Source organism: Balaenoptera physalus (genome assembly GCF_965194825.1).
Source record: "Balaenoptera physalus genome assembly, chromosome: 8".
Taxonomy (NCBI): Eukaryota; Metazoa; Chordata; class Mammalia; order Artiodactyla; family Balaenopteridae; genus Balaenoptera; species Balaenoptera physalus.
In genome coordinates this window covers 15782630-15805874 of record NC_138887.1, presented here as the reverse complement: position 1 = coordinate 15805874, position 23245 = coordinate 15782630, and the positions used below count along the sequence as shown (strand labels likewise).

Sequence of the window (23245 nt, the reverse complement as noted above, 5' to 3'; positions counted from 1 at the left end):
TATAATTCTTATATCTTCTTGGATTGATCCCTTGATCATTATGTAGTGTCCTTCCTTGTCTCTTGTAACATTCTCTATTTTAAAGTCTATTTTATCTGATATGAGTATTGCTACTCCAGCTTTCTTTTGATTTCCATTTGCATGGAATATCTATTTCCATCCCTTCACTTTCAGTCTGTATGTGTCCCTAGGTCGGAAGTGTGTCTCTTGTAGATAGCATATATATGGGTCTTGTTTTTGTATACATTCAACAAGCTTGTGTCTTTTGGTTGGAGCATTTAATACATTCACATTTAAGGTAATTATGATATGTATGTTCCTATGACCATTTTCTTAATTGTTTTGGGTTTGATTTTGTAGGTCCTTTTCTTCTCTTGTGTTTCCCACTTAGAGAAGTTCCTTTAGCATTTGTTGTAGAGCTGGTTTAGTGATGCTGAATTCTCTTAGCTTTTGCTTGTCTGTAAAGCTCTTGATTTCTCTGTCGAATCTGAATGAGATCCTTGCTGGGTAGAGTAATCTTGGCTATGGGTTCTTCCCTTTCATCACTTTAAATATATTGTGCCACTCCCTTCTGGCTTGTAGAGTTTCTGCTGAGAAATCAGCTGTTAACCTTATGGGAGTTCCCTTTTATATTATTTGTTGTTTTTCCCTTGTTGCTTTCAATAATTTTCTTTGTCTTTAATTTTTGTCAATTTGATTACTATGTGTCTCGGCATGTTTCTCCTTGGGTTTATCCTGCTGGTACTCTCTGCGCTTCCTGCACTTGGGTGGCTATTTCCTTTCCCATGTTAGAGAAGTTTTCGACTATAATCTCTTCAAATATTTTCTTGGGTCCTTTCTCTCTCTCTTCTCCTTCTGGAACCCATATAATGTGAATGTTGTTGTGTTTAATGTTGTCCCAGAGGTCTCTTAGGCTGTCTTCATTTCTTTTAATTCTTTTTTCTTTATTCTGTTCTGTGGCAGTGAATTCCACCATTCTGTCTTCCAGGTCACTTATCCGTTCTTCTGCCTCAGTTATTCTGCTATTGATTCCTTCTAGTGTAGTTTTCATTTCAGTTATTGTATTGTTCATCTGTGTTTGTTTGTTCTTTAATTCTTATAGGTCTTTGTTAAACGTTTCTTGCATCTTCTCGATCTTTGCCTCCATTCTTTTTCCGAGGTCCCTGATCATCTTCACCATGATTATTCTGAATTCTTTTTCTGGAAGGTTGCCTATCTCCACTTCATTTAGTTGTTTTTCTGGGGTTTTATCTTTTTCATTCATCTGGTACAAAGTCCTCTACCTTTTCATTTTGTCTGTCTTTCTGTGAATGTGGTTTTTGCTTCCACAGGCTGCAAAATTGTAGTTCTTCTTGCTTCTGCTGTCTGCCCTCTGCTAGTGTTGTAGGGTGTCCTGCAGAGGCGGGGGGTGGCTGTGGCTCACCGTGGGGACAAGGTCACTAGGAATAAATTTTAATCTAAAGACATATAAGAACTTTATGGAGAAAATGGCAAAACATCATTAGGGGATGGAAAGGAAACCTGAGAAAAATATGAAGCCATATATCTTCATGGATGTGAGCAGTGTCATGCAGATGTTTTCCCCAAATTAATGTATTACATTAAATGCTACTGCAACAAAAATCTTAAAGTTTTTTTTTATAAGACTGGAAATACTTGTCATAAATAATACATGTATGGAAATAGTTGTATGGAAGCACAAAGAACCAAGAAAGTCAAGACAATTTTGAAGAAGGAAAAGTGGGGAGACATACTCTGCCAGATGTAAAGCTTTATTACAAAATTTTAGTACTTATGACAGTGCTCTATTTGTGCTATGGGAGACAAATATACCAATGGAACAGAACAGAAGGCCGAGAAACATATTGAAATTTGAGATATGATTGATGTTGCATTACAGCTGTGAAAGGATGGACTATTCAATAACTGGTACTGAGAGAACTGGTGATCCACACGGAACAAATCAAACAGATCCAATTTCACACCATACACACACAAAAATTTTCAAGTTGACTAAAGATCTCAATGTAAAAAGCAAAATTTTTAAACTTTTAGAAGACAAAGTAATACCATTATAACCTTAGGCTAACAGTATTTCTTAAACAAGTCACAAAAAATGTGCTCATCATAAAGAAAAAGATGGATAAATCCTACTCCAGTAAAATTAAAACGTGAAATACACTTATAACAATAGTGAAGACAAGCTCCAAACTAGATATTTGCCCCAATTAAGTCTTAAAGGATTAATGTCCAGAGTATATAAAGAACTCCTACAAGTCAATAAGACAAAAGGCAAAAACTCAATACAAACTGTCAACTTACAGAAAACTTGAAGTGCCAACTAACATCTGAAAAGATGTTCACTAGTAATTTCATTAGTAATTTCACTAGTAATCAGACTATTTTTTTATGCAATCACATTTTTAATAACAAAGATACTGTTTTTAACATGGTCACATATACTTGGCTAAGTCCAGATCTTAAAAAACAAAAGTATCTAGCCCAACAGTACAACCACACAGCTTTGTACAGAACATTCCATAAATCAACAGAAAACACATTTGAGCACAAAAATAAAAAATATTCAAAGAGAATCTCTAAGCAGCATTTCATCTCTGCAAAACCGATATATAGTACTGATTAAATATCTACAAGTGCTTTTACTTTACAAAAATATGTATATTCTTAATAGACTAAGTCATTAACAATGACCTGGTGAACTTTCACTTCAATCTGAATGATTTATAAGCTAAGTCTTACAACCACAAAAAGGTTTTTATTTGTATTAAGATGCTACCACTTTTGACCAAGAAAAAAAAAGCTTAAAATATTTTATATATCAAAGGAAAATTAGCAACATAACTGTACAATATAGTCTATGATGGTTTTATTTAATGTGAGGGCTACTCTATTAAAAACTGGTGCTTGCTGTTGTGTTGCCAGATGCAGGAATGCAGCAGAACGCTGGAGCTTCTCCCACAAGCTCTTGTCGACCACAGCTTCATAAGGACACTTGGGCCCCCATCCCCATTCAAAAAAATACAGCAAAAGAAAACCGACCCCAAACAATGTTAGGCTGATCCCATTCCATTTCTAATGTGCAGAACTCCGACTCTGCTGGACTGATGTGAAGTCCACGGATACATAATCTATTCACTATCTCTGCATTGCCCGGAAATATTTAATCTTCCGTTTGTACTAGGTAAGTTTCTTATTCCATGAAGCTCTGAAAGATGGAAGAAAACTGGACCCAGTATTTAATATGTTTCACTTGATTCTAGATTTAAAGATAATTAAAATTAAAAAGCATTTCTGAATAATGACTCAAGTTTTGAATCCTAGAAAAAGGGGCATAACAAGTATTCAGACACATTCTAATGAGCATTTAAAATTATTTTTGTTTAGTTTCATAACTTTCTGAAAAGGACATGCTCAAACATTTTAATTCTATTTGGAAATATAGTAAGGATAGCAAATAAACACACTACTTGTGAAAACTACATTACATTAGGAAGAGGATCACTTTTAAATTATTTGGGAAAACGTCACTGTTTTAAGAAAAAACTATGAAAACCCTGTAATGTATATTTGAGTACATTTTAATGAACATTCAATGTTAACTTTTTTCAACAAAATACTACTGAACTAGGTATATCAAGTAAATCCAGAATTAGTTGGTTATTTTGTGCTTTCCAAGGGTTTGAGTTTCTAGTATATTTAATATTTTTCAATTTTTATAAACCGGATCTGGCCGACATGTTATACTCCTTATTGTAGGGATAGGTATATCTCTTAAAATAATAGCATTTCATGTTTTTATGTTTCTAACCCAGAAAATTAAAGTTATGGCAAACTCACTCATTTTTGTAATTCCCACAACCAATATCTATATCTCACTGGTATGAAGCATAGCCTGCTGGAAAATTCCTTATGGTAAACCAGAGTATGTAATGGAGTGCATCCATATTTATCCTATCCAAGGAGGTTTACCAGGTGGCCTGTCAGGAAGACTTCATAATGTGAGCTTTACTTGAGGTGACCCACAGCATGGGCTCCCCAAAAGATCGGTGTGAGAGCAGGGTTTAACCTGGTGTATATGCTCTTCATACGGGGCTTATCTTGCCAAATTTGGCTATATGGCTAGATTCTAAAATACAAAGTAATTGCTGAGAAACAAGACAAAGAGTTACTTTAAAAAAACCACAGGCTTTTAGGAAAATTTTGCTTTTGAATACAGAAAAAGCATTTACTTATGTGAGTCCAATAGAATGTACTGTTTTCTATAGAAGTAAGCATGTCTGCACTTTTACCCAAGTAATTTCACTAGTAATCAGGGAAAAGTAAATTAAAACCACAATGAGATCCATTTCACACCTCTCAGCAGGTATGAAACTATAACTAGATTTGGTGGACCCTGAAGTTTATGCAATTTGTGGGGCTCATTTTAAGAAAAAGAATACAAAATTACAAATACAAAGTTAGCTATGGGCCTTTTGAAGGGGCCCAAGCTAATGAAATGTCCTTAAGCTTCATTTGCTTCATGGTAAATCTCTTTTGCCTGAAAATGCCAAAGGTCACAGAGGAGCATATGGAGCAATGGGAACTCATACTATTGGTGTGAGTGTAAATTGGGGCATCACTTCAGAGAGATGCTTGGCACTGTCTTGTCAAGTTGGAGATACACGTTTTCTAAGACTTGGCAATAATACTCTTAGGTATACATCCTTAAGAAACGTTGACATGTGTTCCAAGATGTTCATAGCAGCAATGTTTGTAATAGTGATAAAAAAAAAGGGTGGTGGGGGAGAATATCCTAAAAGCCCATTTACAAAACAGTGAATAAAGAAATTACGCTTTGTTCATACAATGGAATTCCGTACAATGATGAAAATTAATATATCAGAGCTGCATGTGACAACACGAACTCATCTGACAAGCACAAATCAAGTGAAAAAAATTATGAAAGAAAAATTACAACATGATTCTGTTTATATAAGGTTTAAAAACGTGAAATGTTTATGATTCATAGATACACAGCAAATGTATAAAAACAAGCAATAGAATGATAAACAAGAAATTAAGGATAGTGGTTACCTCTATGGTGAGAGGGAGCAAATTAACTGGGGAGGCGGGGACTATGAAGAGGGCTTCAACTGTATCTGTAATATTTTCTTTCTTACTGCAGATTTCTTTCTTTTTTTCTTTTAAAATATGTATTAGTTTTCCAGCACCATCTTAACAAAGTACCACAAACTAGGTGAATTAAAACAACAGAAATTTATTCTCCCACAGCTTTGGAGGCCAAAAGTCCAAAATTAAGGTGTTGCAGGGCTGTGTTCTGTGTGAAACGCTTGGTAGAATCCCCCCTTGCCTCTTCCAACTTCTGGTGGATGGCAATCCTTGGCATTCCTTGTCTTGCAGCTGCTTCACTCCAGTCTCTGCCTCTGTCATCACATGGTGTTCTCACTGTGTGTCTCGGTCTTCTCCTCTTTTTCTAAGGATGCTTGTCATTTTGGATTAAGGGCTCATCCTATTTTCTATGACCTCATCATAACTAATTACATCTGCAATAATCCTATTTTCAAATACTGGTCATTCTAAAGTACTGGGAGCTAGGACTTGAACATATCTTTTCAGGAGACGTGATTCAATCCATCACAAGACATCATTTCCATGCAGTGAAACATACAGATCTAAAATGTATATTTTGATGAGTTTTGACAAACGCATATACCCATTAGTATTAGTTTTCGATTAATCCTGTAACAAGTTACCACACACTTAGTGGCTTAAACAGCACAAACTTATTATCTTATACTTCTATAGGTCAGAAGTGTGAGATAGATCTCACTGAACTAAAATCAAGGTGTTGATTGGTCTGTGGTCCTTTCTGGGGCTCTAGAGGAGAATCTATTTCCTTACCTATTCCAGCTTCTAGAGACCACCCACATTCCTTGGCTCATAACTCTTTCCTTCTTCTTCAAAGCCAGCAATGTTACATCTCTCTGCCTTTTCTTCTGTTGTCAATCCCAACCAACACCCAGAGGCAACCTCTGTTCTGATTTCTATCATCTTCAATTAGTTTGGCCTGTTCTAGAACCTCATATAAGTGGGACATACAGTATCTTCTCTTTTGTGTGTAGCTTCTGTCTCATTGCGTAATATTTTTAAGGTTCATCTATGTTGTACATGTATCGGTCACCCATTCTTTCTTCTTGTTCAATAGTATTCCATTGTATGAATATACCAGCATTTGTTTGTACATTCTCTTTTTGATAAACATTTGGGTTTTTCCCGTCTGGGACAATTATAAACTTTCTCATACAAGTCTTTTTTGGACACATGTTTTTAATTTCTATCAGGTAAAAATCTAGGTGAATTGCTGAGTCAGGGGATAGAAATATATTTAACTTTATATGAAACTACCAAATTGTTTTCCAAAAGTGATTTGACCAATTTAAATTTCCATCATAAATGTATGAGAATTCCAGTTACTCCTCACCTTTGCCAACATTTGGTATTATTGATCTTTTCAGTTTTAGGTGGGTATTTGTTTTATTTCTTAAAAAAAAAAAAAGAAGCAAATTTTTGTTTTCCCACAAACAACAAAATAAGGAATATTCCTCAAAAGGTTTGCCCAAGTTTACAGAGTGAAGCTCTGGTGGTATATGTTAGCAAATTATTTTTATGACCATCATATGATTATAACTTAGAGGTACTCTTAAAAAATTAGTAACAGTTGAGCCTGAATATAACAAATTTATTGATTTTTACATATACCTTAGGAAACCAATCTTTTTCCCTCCCATCAAGTTTTATCCTCGTAACTGACCTGATGCCTTGAATTAAATACTTCTCTTGGTTTTTCAACATTCTCCCACTTTCTGAAGATGGGCTGTTTTTTATTTATTTGCCTTTCTATCCCTAGTATCTAGCACAGTGCTGGGAACATAGCCAGTGCTCAGTTAAGGCTGCTGAGTGCTTAAACAAATAAGCATACTGATATAAAGCATAAATATGAAAGACTAGAATTACCTATCTCTCTTTTAATAGAAAACCAATTTCAGATTTGTGCTTAAATCATAATTTGACCTCAGTTACATATTTGGGTTGAGATAAAATCTTTTTTTATTCTAGTTCTAATTTAAAGTGAAAGAAATTTGCTTAAGAAGAAAATAAGCATTTGTAAAAAAAAAAAAATCAGTGATTTGATGTTTGTGTTCTCTGAAACCACCAATTTTCTAGGCACAAGGTTGTTTCAGGTGTGATACCTCCTGACTCATAACCCTTTGGAGATGGCTGTTTTTATATTTAGTAGCCCCGTATCACCCTATTCTACAACACCAGAAGGCATGGCCTTCCAGCTGTACTGAACTCTACTAGAGGTAAAAGCCTCTGGATAAAATTTTCATGAGTCAAACTCAAGCTAAATGAAACCAGCAGTGCCTGTCTGGTACCTCCAGATCTGTGGTTGGGATTCAGGGACTCTGTTAAAGTTCTGCAAAAATGTGTATGTGTGTGTGAGTGTACAAGTGTGAATTTTTCAGGGAAGATGGTCCAGTTTTCATCAGATTTTCAAAAGCCAAGAAATATGAAAAATTATAGAGCAGAGTTCACAGATTTAATAATGTGGCTACATTGATATGTCAGTTATATCAATTTGTGCATACCAGTAAGTTGATTCATTAAATTAAATAATTAACTTGATTTTTCTTCTTCTAAGTTGACCAATCAAGTGTTTGCGTGAATAAATCAAAACAAATTCCCTGGCATAATGCAGGTGCATCCCCAGTCATCACTGACAAAGTGGGAAGAAATTATACCAGGAGGCAAATCTCTTGGTCATGGAGAGAACAACAAAATTTCACCTCCCTGAGATTTACCGTTATGTCTAGATGTCAAATCATACTGATTTTTCTAATAGAACCCAGGCTGCCTTTCCAAAGGTCCAATTGGCCCATCTAGATCATCTTTTTCTGTTTCCTTGAGCAGTTAGGAAATGAGACAGTTATTCTTTTGTATTTCATAGAGACTGACCCCCAAAGGATTCCAATCCATCATAGAAAATAATTTCTAATTTAATATGAATCCCTGTATTAATCCCTCTTAGAGTCAAGATGAGACCAGACCCCAGAGGGAAATTCAAATTTTAGAACAGAGAGAAAAGAGTAAACAAACTAGTAATTACTAATCAGATTTAGAAAAGAGTACAAAGGGAAAGAAGAAGCCATCCTGTAGAATATACTCCTTCGGAAGAGTATGGATTAGAGTGACCTAGAGGAGGCAAAGTCATCCTCAGATATAAATGGGGGGTGGGGGGTGGTTGAGAAAGGGAGTGCGAGGTGATTCTGAGATATCTGCAGGAAGTACACTTTGTACAAACTTGAAAACAGTCACCTAGAGTTCATGACTCTCATTCCAAGCATAAGTCGCATTTCTTTTATTGTTTGTTATTTCAACTCGTTTTATTATGTATAGTAGTATAAGATTTCTTATAGCAATATTGGAATGGAGGATTGCATTTTATGTGTTTAAATATAACATTACAACCTTCTGTCCTCATCATTCTCTGCCTCCCTCCCAGTGCTGGTCTTCATTTCAGAGGTGGGACTCCAGGAAAAGAATGAGTGTGCAGAGTATACTGGGATGGGATGACCATACTGGTCATACATTCTACTTTATTGTCAGATTATATAACATTCTGGAAGTGAGCCAACTTCATCTTTGGGGGAGTTTAAAGAGCTGGCTGGGTTTTGTACCAGCTTCATCATAGTGATGGTTTTCTAGTAAACAGTCAATGTTTCTAACATGGATGTTGTCCACAAGAGTCCCAACATCTGAATAATAATAAGACTGAATTAATCCATTTTCATTTCTCTGCCAAATCAGAGGACTCCTACTTGGTCATCTCCCTTGTTCTTCATGTAACGTGTTATACTTTTCACTTCCTTCCTGGAACTCTCCTCCTTTGCTGTCTATCATCTTAAATTCTCTTGATTCTCTTGTCTCTTATTAGTCTCCTTATAGCCAATTCTTCTTTCCGTCATCTTCTTTCTGGTTCCCCGGGGTTTAGTTTTGTTCCTCTTCTTTTCTAACTCTGCCTTCACTCTTTGTGTGTGTGTGTGTGTGTGTGTGTGTGTGTGTGTGGTCTTCCAAATAGTCATTTATTTATTTGTTTATTTATTTAAATAAACCCTAAATATCCATTATATTTTGTTAAACCACATATACAGTTGTCCCTCAGTATCCACGGAGGATTAGTACCCCAACCTCCCCCACAGATACTAAAATCTGTGGATGCTCAAGTCTCTTATATAAAATGGTGTAGAATTTGCATATAACCTATGCACATTTTCCTGTATACTTTATTATTTTTTAAATTTAATTTTGTTATAATAATAAAGAAACAGACTCGCAGACATAGAGAAAAAACTAGTGGTTACCAGTGAGGAAGAGGGAAGGGGGAGGGAAAAGATAAGGGTAGAGTATTAAGAGGTACTATGTATAAAATAAATACGCTACCAGGATACATTGTACAGCACAGGGAATATAGCTGATATTTTATAATAACTATAAATAGAGTATAACTTTAAAAATTGTGGATCAGTATGTTGTACATCTGAAACATATAATCTTGTACATCAACTATACTTCAATACAGTCACTCTTTGAGAGACGTTTATTCTTTTTTTGTTTTGTTGTTGTTTGCTGTTTTTTTAAAATTGAAGAATAGTTGATTTACAATGTTGTGCTAATTTCTGATGTACAGCAAAGTGATTCAGTTATACAAATATATACATTCTTTTTCATATTCTTTTCCTTTATGCTTTATCACAGAATATTGAAAATAATTCCCTGTGCTATACAGCAGGACCTTGTTGTTTATCCATTCTCTATATGACAGTTTGTATCTGCTAATCCCAAAATCCCAATCCATCTCTCCCCCACTCCCTCTCCCCCTTGGCAACCACAAGTCTGGAGAGAACTTTATTCTTTCCATGCTTGTGATTCCAAAATCAGCATTTATGCTCCCCACTCATTCAAATGCAGATCCTATACTTGTAGCTGCCTGCATGAATGCTCCCTTTAAGCGACCCTGCAGCTCCCCAAACTCAGAATGTCTAAAATTTCATGCAGCAACTTAAAACTATAATACAGTCACATTATTCATGTGTCAGTCTGCCAAGATAAAAAGTGTGAAAATATTCATTCTAATCAGAGTGTGGAGAATCAGGGCCGTCTGTGCTCCGTGAGTACAAGATGTTTATTAGTGCATGTGATTTATTTGGCAATATTTATCAACATTTAAAAGATATTTATTAAAATTTTAAAAACATATTGGACCTAACTTTTCTAGTCTAAGAATTTAGCTTAGAGATACGTGTCCATAAATATGTAAAAATAATTGCATACAAGAATTTGCATTGCAGGAATGTTTTGTAGTTGTAAACAATAATAGCAGCAATGGGGAGGGTGGGGGAGGGATGGATTGGGAGTTTGGGATTAGCAGATGCAAACCGTCATATAGAGAATGGATAAACAACAAGGTCCTGCTGCATAACACAGGGAACTATATTCAATATCCTGTGATAAACCACAGTGGAAAGGAATATGAAAAAGAATATATATATATGTATAACTGAATTACTTTGCTGTACAGCAGAAATTAACACATTGTAAATCAACTATACTTCAATAAAATAAATTTTTAAAAAATAGGAGCAACAACACCCTACCAAAACAATCCCAATAAATACAGCCAAAATACTTATCAGGAAAGACTTGTTAAACATAGTATGTCCATACAGTGAAATACTATATAATACTATGTAGCTTTTACAAAGAATAAGGCAGCTCTGGAAAGCTCTGTCTTAAAAATATACTATTCAACGCAATGTAAATAAGAATTGGTAGAGTATGGTCATATTTGTGGGAAAAAAAAAAACTTTCAACAAAGAACACACAAGAAGCAGCTAATAGTCACTATGTTCTGAGGCTATGAGATGGGGAAGAGGAGGAAGAGGATTGTACTTTTCTTTTTTTCTCTTTTTTATAAATTTCTTTATTTTTTGGCTGCGTTGGGTTTTTGTTGCTGGACGCGGGCTTACTCTTCGTTGTGGTGCGCGGGCTTCTCATTGTGGTGGCTTCTCTTGTTGCAGAGCACAGGCTCTAGGTGCGGAGGCTTCAGTAGTTGTGGCATGCAGGCTCAGTAGTTGTGGCACACGGGCTTAGTTGCTCCGCAGCATGTGGGATCTTCCCGGACCAGGGCTCGAACCAGTGTCCCCTGCATTGGAAGGCGGATTCTTAACCACTGCACCACCAGGGAAGTCCTGAGGATTGTACTTTTCAATATACACCATATTGTTTTGCTGGTTTTTTGAAAATACTTACAGTTTTATTGATAACAAAAAATAAAATGACTTCATTCTCTCTTACAAATTCATCTCCTGGTTTCCCCAACTTTGTCCACATCACTCTCCTTATCAACCTAGCTTGAGGGTTTGGAATCAGCCTCGATTTCTCTTTCATTTTTAACTGTGTTGTAGCGTCTCCAAATCCCCTTCTTTCTCTTCAGTGTCTCAACTTCATCTTTTCCCCTCCGTAAGGCAACCTCTGCCCTGGTCCTGGTTCTTCGCCACTTATTTCCCATGAGGACCTTGGCAAGCCACTTAATCACTCTTTAATTTCCTCATATGTAAAATGGGAATAATAACCCCTATACTGGAGGGGAGGGAATATTTTAGTCCCAGGCCAAGCATCTAGCTGGATGAGGACACAGCCCCACCCACCAGCAGGCCAGCCACCTTGGAATCCCCGAGCCTCCCTGGCCACACGGGAACCTGACTTTGCCCACCTGAGGGCCCAGGACCCAGCCCCACCCACTAGTAGGCCAGCACTAGCCCTGGGACCCCTGGGCTCCCCATAGCCAGCGATCTGACCCAGCCTCTCCCATCACCATTAGTGATGCTCAACATCACTGATCACCAGGGAAATGCAAATCAAAACCACAAAGAGATATCACCTCACACCTGTCAGAATGGCTATCATCAAAATGACAACAAATAAAAAGTGTTGGCAAGGATACGGAGAAAAGGGAACCCTCATGCCCTCTTCCTGGGAATGTAAATTGGTACAGCCACTATGGGAAAGCATTATGGAGATTGCTCAAAAAACTAAAAATAGAACTACAACACGATCCAGCATTCCATTCCTGGGTACTTATCTGAACAAAATGAAAACACTAATTTGAAAAGATATATGCACCGCTATGTTCATTGCAGCATTATTTACAATAGCCAAGATATGGAAGCAACCTAAGTGGCCATCAGTAGATGAATGGATAAAGAAGATGTGGTACATATATACAATGGAATATTCTTCAGCCATTAAAGAAATGAAATCTTGACATTGTAACAACATGAAATAAGTCAGACAGAGAAAGACAAATACTGTATGATTTGACTTATATGTGGAATCTAAAAAAACAAAACAAATGAATAAACACAGCTAAACAGAAACAGTCATAGATACAGAGAACAAACAGGTGTTTGCTGGAAGGGAGAGAATTGGTGGGGAGAGAAACAGGTGAGGGAGATTAAGAGGTACAAATTTTCAGTTACACAATAAATGAATCACAGGTTTGAAATGTGGGGAATTTAGTCAATAATTATGTAATATTTTTGTATGGTGACAGATGACAACTAGACTTATCATGGTGATCATTTTGAAATGTACATAAATATCAAATTACTATATTATATACCAGAAACTAACATAGTGTTGTAGGTCAATTATGCTTCAAAAACAAACAAGCAAACTCATAGGAAAAGAGGTCAGATTTGTGATTACCAGAGGTGGGAGTGGGAGGAGAGTGAATTGGATGAAAGCGTTTAAAAGGTACAAACTTTAATTTGTATGAAAAACTTTCATAATGTATGACACGACAAATATAATTAACACTTCTGTCCATTATATACGAAAGTTTTTTAGAGAGTAAATCATAATAGTTCTCATCACGAGGAAAAACTTTTTTTCTATTTCTTTCATGTTGTATCTACACGAGATGATGGAGGTTCACTAAACTTACTGTGGTCATCATTTCATGATGTACATAAGTCACATCATTATGCTGTACACCTTAAACTCACACAGTGCTGTATGTCAATTACATCTCAATAAAACTGGAAGAAAAAAAAGATCTTGCCCTATCATAGCTACCTCATGTTCTTTTAATTTTCTCTTAATTTGGCCCAAGTTTCTATACTCTCCTTCCAATGTTCATTTTCTATTTTTATTTCTTTTGGCACAAAAGTTACACATGTTCATTGTAAAAAAAAGATATTACATTTTATGGAAATATGCACAATAAAAATGCAAGTCGCATTTCACCACCCCAATTTTACTTGTCAACAAGCAAAGCCAATCAAGAGATAGTAAAGATGGAATTTTTGGTTTTGTCAATAGATTTAGATAAGAAGAGAAACTATAATAACCTTTTACCTTTTGTATCTGTTTAAATAGCACTGACCTTTGAAGATTTTTAAAGGGTTTCGTGGACGTGATGCAAACATTCCATTTTTCCTCCGCATGTGCTCATGGGACAGGCAGACGTTGCTATTCCTATCGCCCAACAGAGGACCCAGCGAAAACGAGTGAAGCAGAGAAGCCTTGGAGGAGGTTCCCAGAACCAACCAACGCTTGTGTGAAAGGAGATACCATCTGGTGGGACCAGGTATTTATGACCTCAGGTTCTCTCTCCCTTCCTCATGCCCCCCTCACTGGGCACTCCCCATTCTACTGTGTGAGGCTTACCTCACTGGACACAGCTCATTTCCCAGGAGGCTCTTTGCTCCTGAGTCCCAAGCACAATCATTTCTAGGCGTGCTCAACTGGTCCCTCAGAGCCTCCCTGCTCGTCTTGCCAAAATTCTCCATAGGGCTTCGTGAATAAGTACAATTCTTATACTTTGGTTATTGGACTGCATTGGCAATTGATTTATGTACACATTAAAAAAGTGTATATTGTGTAGTATATAGACATATAATTCAGAATTAACTACATGCGATACTGTGGTCATTTCTAAAAAAAAAAAATAGTGTATAGCATGAGGCATTTGGTTACAAACATAACCCTGCTCTTACAGCATTGTTCCTATGAGAAAATCAGATTTGATTCACAATCTGCTGATTTATTATACTGTTTTGAATAATGCAACCCATTGTAAGTTTAAGAACTGCTGCTTCTGGTATTATTAGTATTTATAATGATTGGATGTTTTTTGAGTTCATTATGAAGCAATTGAATAGGCAAGTACTGCCAACTTTACTGTGTTCTTTACCAGGTAATCAACATGTTAGAACCAGAGGGGGAAAGAACACATAAATCATGGGCAACTGGGTATGAAAGGGAAGGAAAAATGACTTCCTTTATTGAAAATGGAGGCGTTTTCTTGACAAAATTCACTAGTACTAATTAATAATTGACTTTGCTGCATTGCTCTACTTCTAAAAATAGGAAACAGGATTCCTGTAGGCTTTGCTCTTTTGTTCCAGTAACATTAAAATCTATTTTACTGTTGCACTTTTCTGATCCAAGCTAACCCAGCACGTAATGCAACCCCACTCAGAGGACAGGCTATTGTGAACCACAGAGACATAATTGTTAGCTCAAAAATTCATTACCTTACATTTTTTTAATGATATAACTCCATTAATGAAGCAGATCAAAAACAAGACCAAACAATGTATTGTGTAAGTTACATATTTGGTAAAACTGTAGGGAAAACAAGGGGATTATAAACACAAAATCCAGGAGAATGGCTGCCTCTGGGGGTGGAAAGGATGGAGAGGTGGTCATGGAGGTGGACACAAAGGCCTCCAATAGTGTTGGGAATGCTTCAGCAAGGTGGCGGGTCACAGGGGTTTTACTCTGACATCAGAATGTCTTACAATTGCTGTCAGAAGGTGGCAATGATGACATAGTTGTTGTTGCCTGGAACATATCTTTTTTTTTTTCTTCACATTTTAATTTATTTTTTGGCTGTGCCACACGGCTTGAGGGATCTTAGTTCCCTGACCAGGGATCGAACCTGTGCCCCCTGCAGTGGAAGTGCAGAGTCTTAACCACTGGACCACCAGAGAAGTCCCCCTGCCTGGAACATATCTTAATGATTTTTTTTCGCTTACATTTTCCTTTTGATGTATGCACAGTTACACATGCCATAAATCTAAGCCTGAAAGACCTCTTCCAGCGAGTATAAAATTTAAAAGTCTAAGTGACAAGAAGAATACAAAACAGAGAAGAGAATAGGGGAGCAAAAGCCAGCTGGGCTGGGTGAGAGTTGAGGCCCCGGTGGGGGTGATAAATGCAGAGCCCAGGAGAATCAGGGATGGAATTAGGGAGGAGAGAAAGGAGTCACTAGAGGTACAGCTGGGAATTATAAATTGGATCCTCCTCAATGCCCTTCAAGAGATTTGATTACAGGGTGCAATTCCTCTTCAATTATTTACAGCCCGTTTTTACACGTGATTCTTCACATGTGCGGCAGCTTCAGGTCAGAACCGCAGGGGTCAAGGAGTCTACAGGGTTGCCATGTGCAGGTGGCTTTTATTTAGTGTTGATTAATTTAATCCTCCTGTTTGCAACAACAACAACAAAAACAACAAAAAAAAGCATCAGAGGTGAAGCAAGCAAGCAAGTACGTTTAATCTCCCTGAATCTCATTTTCTTCATTGGACAAATTGGGCTCTTAATGCTGAGTGTCCAGGTGTCCAGGTGACCAGGTGCGAGGCTTAACTTCTAGGTGGGTGTCTGGGACGGTTGGTCACCTTGTAAAATAGAAATTCTTTCCTCCCAGTAGCTGCCTAGGCCAACCTCTGTTCCTTTACTTTTCTTTCCTCTTGCTGTGGGATTCTCCTTTCTGGGCTCCACTTCTATGTTGGGATTCTTCAGGTTTCCACTCCATTATCTTACATTTAATTTAAATGAGTTATCAAGCCCAAATGTCATCTACTTCTTTGTACACTTATAGAGCCTTGAAAAAAGTCTCCAAATTGTGTTTGGTCCCACTGGGTTGTCTTTTCCCTCTCCAACACAATGTTGTCATAAATGGAGTTTTGATTATGTGGTCCCTCTTCCAGAGCATGCTATTAAGATATTAAATGAGACCAGGCTCAGGGATGAAGGCTAAGAACCCTTTGTTAACCCTTTCCAGCCTGCAAATGTTCATTTTTGTTCTTATTCTTTCTTTCCTGTTAATTTGAGAAAACTCATCTTCTCATATTCAAGTTTTTAGACATTTTCTTCTCTGTGTCTATAAAGGGAAAAGTTTGACATCCAAGAGTGTGAATTGGACACCCTCATATCTAGAGTGAGTTTCATGGCTACCAGTTGCAAGATCCCTGGTTCATTTACCAGAAATCAGCCTCTCATTATTTCAATGCAATTTTCTGATAAGTTTGCTATGGTTTGTCTCTTATCATCCAATGTGGTTTGACTGCCTAAAGTGTGCCTTTGCCTCAACATTTTCCCGTATCTATGGTAATTCAATGTTTTGTCTTATTTATAGCTTTGAGAATAAAACAGTATTTTAAAATTCAAAAGACATTATGTGAGCCATTACCCTTATCTATGTTCTTATGTATTTTTCAGTAAAATCTCAAGGATTAGTGATAGATGATTTTCCTGCACAAAAATCCATGCTCCTTAGAGGGCCAACGAATGCTCTTCCTTTCCTTTTTCCTGATGAGACTTCAGATGTGATAGTGAGTTAATTTGGATCACGTGAATACAGGCAACCACTCTAGAGAAGTAGAATAAGATGGAAGAAGCCAGGTTCCTGATACCATGAAGACTCTGTACCAGCCCCAATAAGATCCTTAGTTTTGTGTTGAATGATGCCACCTTATATTATAGTTCTACGGCTTATCCAGGTAAAAGAGTTTGATTCATTAATCCATAGTGTTCAAGGCTTCTTTAAAAAACTTTATGGTTGGAGTTTTAGCTAATAAGGAGCCTTTGTTACAAGTAGAATTAGCATTAAAACTAGTGACCATCCCATCCCCCACCCCCCAATTTTTTTGCCATGGCTCCAATTTTAAATCACCTGTCTCATTGTCCCTGCAGCACACGTGAACTTGTAAAATCCTGTATTCCCACTTTTTGGTTGGGGAAATACTGTGTAGTTACTGAAGCAGACAGCTCTTGGCTGCAAATAACAGAAACCCCAAGTCAAAGAGCTTTTGACATAAAGAAAAAAAGTAATAGCCCATGCAATTGAAAAGTTCAAAGGTAGGTTTCACGTAAGGTTTGATCTGGCTTCATTTCTTTGACAATTTCTTGGCTCTGCTGTCCTCCATCATCAGGTTAGCTTTTCCTCACGAGAACTGAGGTAGAGACTACTCGATTCCAGTAGAATTTTTGGCTGGATCCATGATGGCTCAGCTACGGCTAACTTTCCAGGCCCCCTTGCAGCTGGGTGTGACCACATGACCAGGTCTGGCCAACAGGATATGAGCAGAAGGGATGTATGCGATTTCTGAGTCTTGCTTTTAGAAATTGGGGGCTGGGGGGCGGGCTCCTTCCACCCTCATCCTCCTTCCTATTGGATAGATTTTGGGACATGGTAATGAGTCAATGAATTATAAAGATGAAGGCAACTCTTTTGAGGACAAAACCATCTTGAATCCTACATATTAAGGCAGAACAAGAGAAAAAAAAGGATTCTGGATCCCTGACACTGGAAATGCCATGACAGTTTTCTTTTGTTTTATTTTTTTGGCTGCATCACCAGCATGTGGGATCTTAGTTCCCCAACCAGGGATCAAATCCCAGCCACGGCAGTGAAATTGCCGAGTTCTAACCACTGGACCGCCAGGGAATTCCGGAACTGCCATGACAGTCTGGAACTGCTTATGCTTTAACTATAATATGGGAAAGAAACACTCCTATTTTGTTTATACCACTATAATTTAGAGCATCCATCCTGAACCCCTGGGGTCCCTGAGACCCTTTTAGGGGATCCCTGAAGTCAAGTCTATTTTTGTAATAATGCTGTTGTAGGCTGAATAATGATCTTCCAAAGATGTTGACATTCTAATTCTCAGAACCAGTGAATATGTTACTTTATATGGCGAAGGGAATTTGCAAATGTGATTAAGTTAAGGATATTGAGAGGAGAGTACTTTGGATTATCCAGGTGGGACCAATATAATCAGTGAAGGAAATAAGAGAGCAGAGTCAGAGGAGAAGCCATGATGACACAACATTGCCGGCGTTGAAGATGGGAGGAGAGAGCCACAGGTCACGGAATGTGGGCAGCCTCTAGAAGCTGGCAAGGGCAAGGAACTGGAGTGTCCACTAGAGCCTCAAGAAGGAACCGTCCCTGATGACACCATGTTTTTAGCCCTGTGAAGCTGATTTTTGGACTTCTGACTGAGGAATATAAGGTAAAAGTTGTGTTGTTTTAAGCAGCTAAGTTTATTTTGTTAGAGTAACAACAGGAAACTAATACAAATGCTTAGACATTATTTGCCTTTATCCCAAGCATACAGTGGAGTTTTCCAGAGGATAGATGGTGTGTATTAGCACGGACTGAATGCATCAGCTATGAGAATCCAGCTGTCTTTCATTAAACTGAATACTAAGGAGGTTAACAAAAATACAAAAACAATGCCATTCTTCTCACTAATTTCTTTTTTGGAAATTTTAGTGTTCTGTTTCATTTAAAACTATGTTCTTTATATTAAAGAAGACTTTCTTTAATATAAAGAAGAAGTCTTTTTATTGTGATTTCAAATGAGTTAATAGTTTTCGAGTTCTCAGTTTTAATTTCTAATACAGCATATATTGATAAATATAACTCACATCAATAAAAGCTGTTTGTGGTCCTCAATAATTTTTAAGGGTGCAAAAGTATCCTTAAACCATAAAAATTTGAGAAACACTAATATATCCTAAATAATATAGTAACAAAATTGGCTGCTGCAATTTTAAGTCACAAGTTCGCTCACTGTACTATACAAAGCAAAGAAGAGAGCTTTCCTCCCAAAACATCGGATAGAAGCCCCAGCTTTTATTTTGATTGAACCAATTTAAGATCTCTCCTCACTCTTACACCAATCACTCTGACAAGTGTGATTGGATTACCCTGATGCATGCAGTAATCAGGACCCATGCCTGGGGTTGGGTTTAATCCCAATTAAACTGTGTGGTTGCTACCCAGTGGGAGAAAGGGACACACAGAGGCTAGGGAGTCAACTAGCAATATCCATCATGGTTACCACAGAAAATAATAACGATGATGATAGCAAACATGTAGCACTTCCCGACAGGCTCTGTTCTAAGCCCTCAATTCTCACAGCCGCTCAATGAGAACGGTATTGTTATTATTTATTATAACACGTTATATACCCTCTGCCCCCATTTCAGCCCAGAAATATGCTTGGAGAATGTTAAAAGATTTCACTTTCCTAAGATTTTGACCAAAGTTTTACCATTAGCATACGCTAGCAGTAAAATGTGATGGTTTAGAGCACAGGCTGTGAGGTTGGACAAATTTACTCACATTATGCTCAGATTTTGAGTGGACAATGATAGCCTATTTGTGATCCTTTATAACCCCCCATGGTATTTGTTAGTGGGAAAATTCTATTTTGCATTCAGCAAAACTATTTTAGCCTAACTAACTAGTCTCTTTAGACTTAACATATTCTGTTTCTTTGGGGACAGTGCTCAGTCTGTCAGATTTCTGGCCCCCCTCTTCCAGTTGGTGCTAAGCGTTTCGGGGGATTGGGCGTGGAGGAGTGTGGTGGAGTGTCTGTGGTGGAGAAAGGTGAGGTCCTCAGAGCTACATCCTGGATTGGCAACAGCTAAGGGTGACAGACCAGCCCCCGGGTACTCCACCAGTGTCCGCGGCTGAAGGGGGGCTGTGGTGTTCTCTCTCGGCTTGGTTAGGCAGCCCTTTCCACTGCCAACACCTGGGCCCTGCCTCCGTCTTCACTGGGCCTGAGGGGTCTTTGCACACCAACACTTTTGTCAAATTCCTCAACCAGTCTCTAAACTCATGTCTGTAACACACACCCCTGTTCCCCCAACCCCAATATTTCGCGTGGGAACTGATACCCTTCGGGGAACTGGAGTGGGCCCCCACCCCCCTGCCGAACCGCGCTGCCTCCTGAATTCGCTTCAACATGGCGGCCTCCAGGCAGGTGCAGGGCGGTTCCTAGGCGGTTCTTCCCCAGAGCCCTCGGCAGAGAGCAGGGCGGAAACCCCTCAGATTTGGGCTTTCCCTTCACCCTATCTACTGGTACTCTTCTCTCAAGGCCGTTGGCACAGAGAAGGAAGATTGGGACACACATCTCTCCCTGCCACTACAACTCTGCTCTTCTCGCCACAGGCCACTGAGAGAAGAGAGAGGAGGCTTTTCTGTTTTACCTACACCTCTCCTCTGTGAAAGTCTATGGCAAGTCTTCCAAATAGCATTTCTTGATATGGCAAAGGAAGAGGTAAGAGAATTTAGAAAAATTCTGTTCTTTGTTGACAAAGCCTGACTTTCAAGCCTGTTGTCTTGTTAAGGAATTAAAAATCTGATTTTGGATGTTGGAAGCTGAATATTAACTCGCTCGCTCTCTCTTTTTTGGCCTTCCTGTTATAACAATCCCAACTCACATTCTCAGCTGCTCCCTACCTCATTCATGTCCTTGATATGCCTTAGGCGCTCTAGGAGGAAGGTTGTATACATCTGAGAGAAAAGTATACAACATGAAAATACATATGTGGGAGGGAAAAAAAGGGCACATTCATACACTTAATAAGGTTACCCCAGGACATGGACAAACCTAGCTTAGAATCGTGGCTCTGTTACCTATGAATTGTGTGCCCTTGGGCAGGTAAAAATCTCTAAGTTTTGACTTCTTTGTTGTGCAGAGAAAACAATAGTATCTACCTTATAGATTTGTTGTGAGGGTAATAATTATTATTAGTGCATATGTTTATCACATTTATGGAACTTTGTAGGTGTTCCATAAATGTTAATTATTCTATCATTAGTGCATAGGTTTATCACATGCTTGCCAATCCCATTTACATACTCACCCGGTGTAACACTTACCCTGTGAACATATGTGTTGATGACTCTACACATATTGTTCTTGAATTAGTCATTTAGTCTCTGCTCAGGCTTAGGTTGAACTAAGTCAATACAGTGAGAAAATATTACTCAGTGATTGTTAAAGCATTTTGTCGAGCATTTTACTTTCTAACAGTTCCTTCCAATTCTTACAGACTGTGCAAAATAAGACCTCTGTATCTTTGGGGACCCCTTTATCAGGTGGAGGTGTTCCTTTTCCTCTTTGAGCTGTGGAGAAGCTAGATTGGAAAGAAAAGGAAGACGGAGGAAGGAAAGGAGGGTAGGAGGAAGAGAGGGAGAGAGGCAAGGAGAAAAGGAGGGAGACCCAGGCAGCAGCATTTATTATAATCTTTGATTCTAGCTTGGCTGACAAGTATGAAGGCTGCTGTAATCCTTATGTAGAAATATCCTTCTGCATATAATGTGAAGCCAGTCTGGTTATTGTGGGTGTCTTTAATGGACAGTTTAGATTTTTACATAATTTATTCACGTAACAGATTTCCCAAGCTTCTGTAAAACAGGCATGAAATTATGATTCTGTGACTAACACAGACCTGTTTTGTAGCTCTAAGAAAAGTGTTTTAGATGCACAACTATATACCTATAAGGAGGTGATGTGGGCAATCACCTACACCAGGGCTCGGCACACTTTTTTGTAAAGGAACAGATAGTAAATATTTTAGGCTTTGTGGACCATAGAGTTTCTATTACAAATGCTCAGTTCGGCTGTGGAAGCTGAAAACAGCCATAGACAGTACGCAAATGAACGAGCATGGCTGTGTGCCAATAAAACTATTGATGAGTACTAACATTTGAATTTCATGTTATTTTCACTTGTCACGAAATATTCTTCTTCTCCGATTTTTTCCCCCCAACTGTTTAAAAATGTGGGCTGAACAAAAAGGGCAGCATGCAGATTTAGTCCCTGGGACTGTAGTTCACTGAACCCTGATCTATACAATGGAAATAGAGAAACACCGAGGGATCTTTCTACTTGCTTCTGCCAAAAACCTGTAATTCCCCAGTGGATATTTGAATCTTTTAGCTTAGGGTTTTAAATTTTTTCTTTTTAAAGAAGATACAAATTTTCTCTGCGGATGCAATGCTTCTAGTTGTTGTCAGCCTTTACAGTTGCATTTTGATAAATTTTTGATTCTTAGTTGATTTTGACAGAGAGAACATAGGGGGACCCTAAGTTTTCTCAGGAGGAAAGAGGTGATGTGGTTAAGAGTTGGAAAGCTGGATTCGTGGGAAACTTGTGATGGCATGAAAGACAAGCTCCTCTTGTTCAAAATTTGGCCTGGCATCATAGCTGCTTGGATAGACTTTAGAAAAGGAATTGGTCAAGTATGGAAGCTCCAAAGGCAGTGTCAGTAATAACCATTTGAAGAGAAAATCTAGGCTCAAAGTATCAACTTCCACCAGGGCATTGAAGAATCCAGTCTAAAAACATGTTGGTCAATAACGTCCAACGCTGACTCCCAGTTGACCTTCACCACATAGACATTGTATTTTGATACAAGAAGAAAACTCCAGGGAATTCCCTGGCAGTCCATTGGTTAGGACCCCGCGCTTCCACTGCAGGGGGCACAAGTTCAATCCCTGGTTTAAAAAAAAAAGAAAAGAAAAGGAGAAGAAAACTCCATTTAAGAATGCCCACCCCCAAACTTCATGCGTTATTTAACTAGCTTGTCCTGTCCAGTATGGGAGCTACTCGTCCCATGAGGCTACTGAGCACTGGAAATGTGGCTTGTCTGAATTGATGAGTGTTGCTGGGTATAAAATACGCACTAGATTTTAAAAACTTCATACCAAAAGAGAATGTAATCAGGTTACATAAAATATATTATTAAAATTAATTGGGTTAATTTGGCCCAGCCAAATTGACACAAAAAACTAAGCATGGCAATGTTTAACAGTTTTGAGGAGTATTGGTCAGATACTTTGTAGAATGGTCCTCAACTGGAATTTGGCTGATGTTTTGTCATGATTGCAGTGGGGGGTTGTATTTTGGGGTGGACTATAGTTTATTGGCCAATGGACCAAGGGGTGACGGTGGCAGGGAGGGTTGTTTGGAAATATGTTCCTTAGAAATATTTTCTTGGCCCAGGCCTGGAA

At 38.1% G+C, this 23245-nt stretch overlaps 1 long non-coding RNA gene across 1 annotated transcript; it reads left to right on the top strand.

The window, feature by feature from the left end:
* The first annotated feature begins 17035 nt into the window (after nucleotides 1-17035).
* LOC309666312 lies at nucleotides 17036-23004 on the top strand. The gene is made up of 3 exons (XR_014267040.1): nucleotides 17036-18446; nucleotides 20396-20988; nucleotides 21056-23004. It is a non-coding gene; the product is annotated as an uncharacterized lncRNA (long non-coding RNA).
* Nucleotides 23005-23245: the final 241 nt, after the last annotated feature.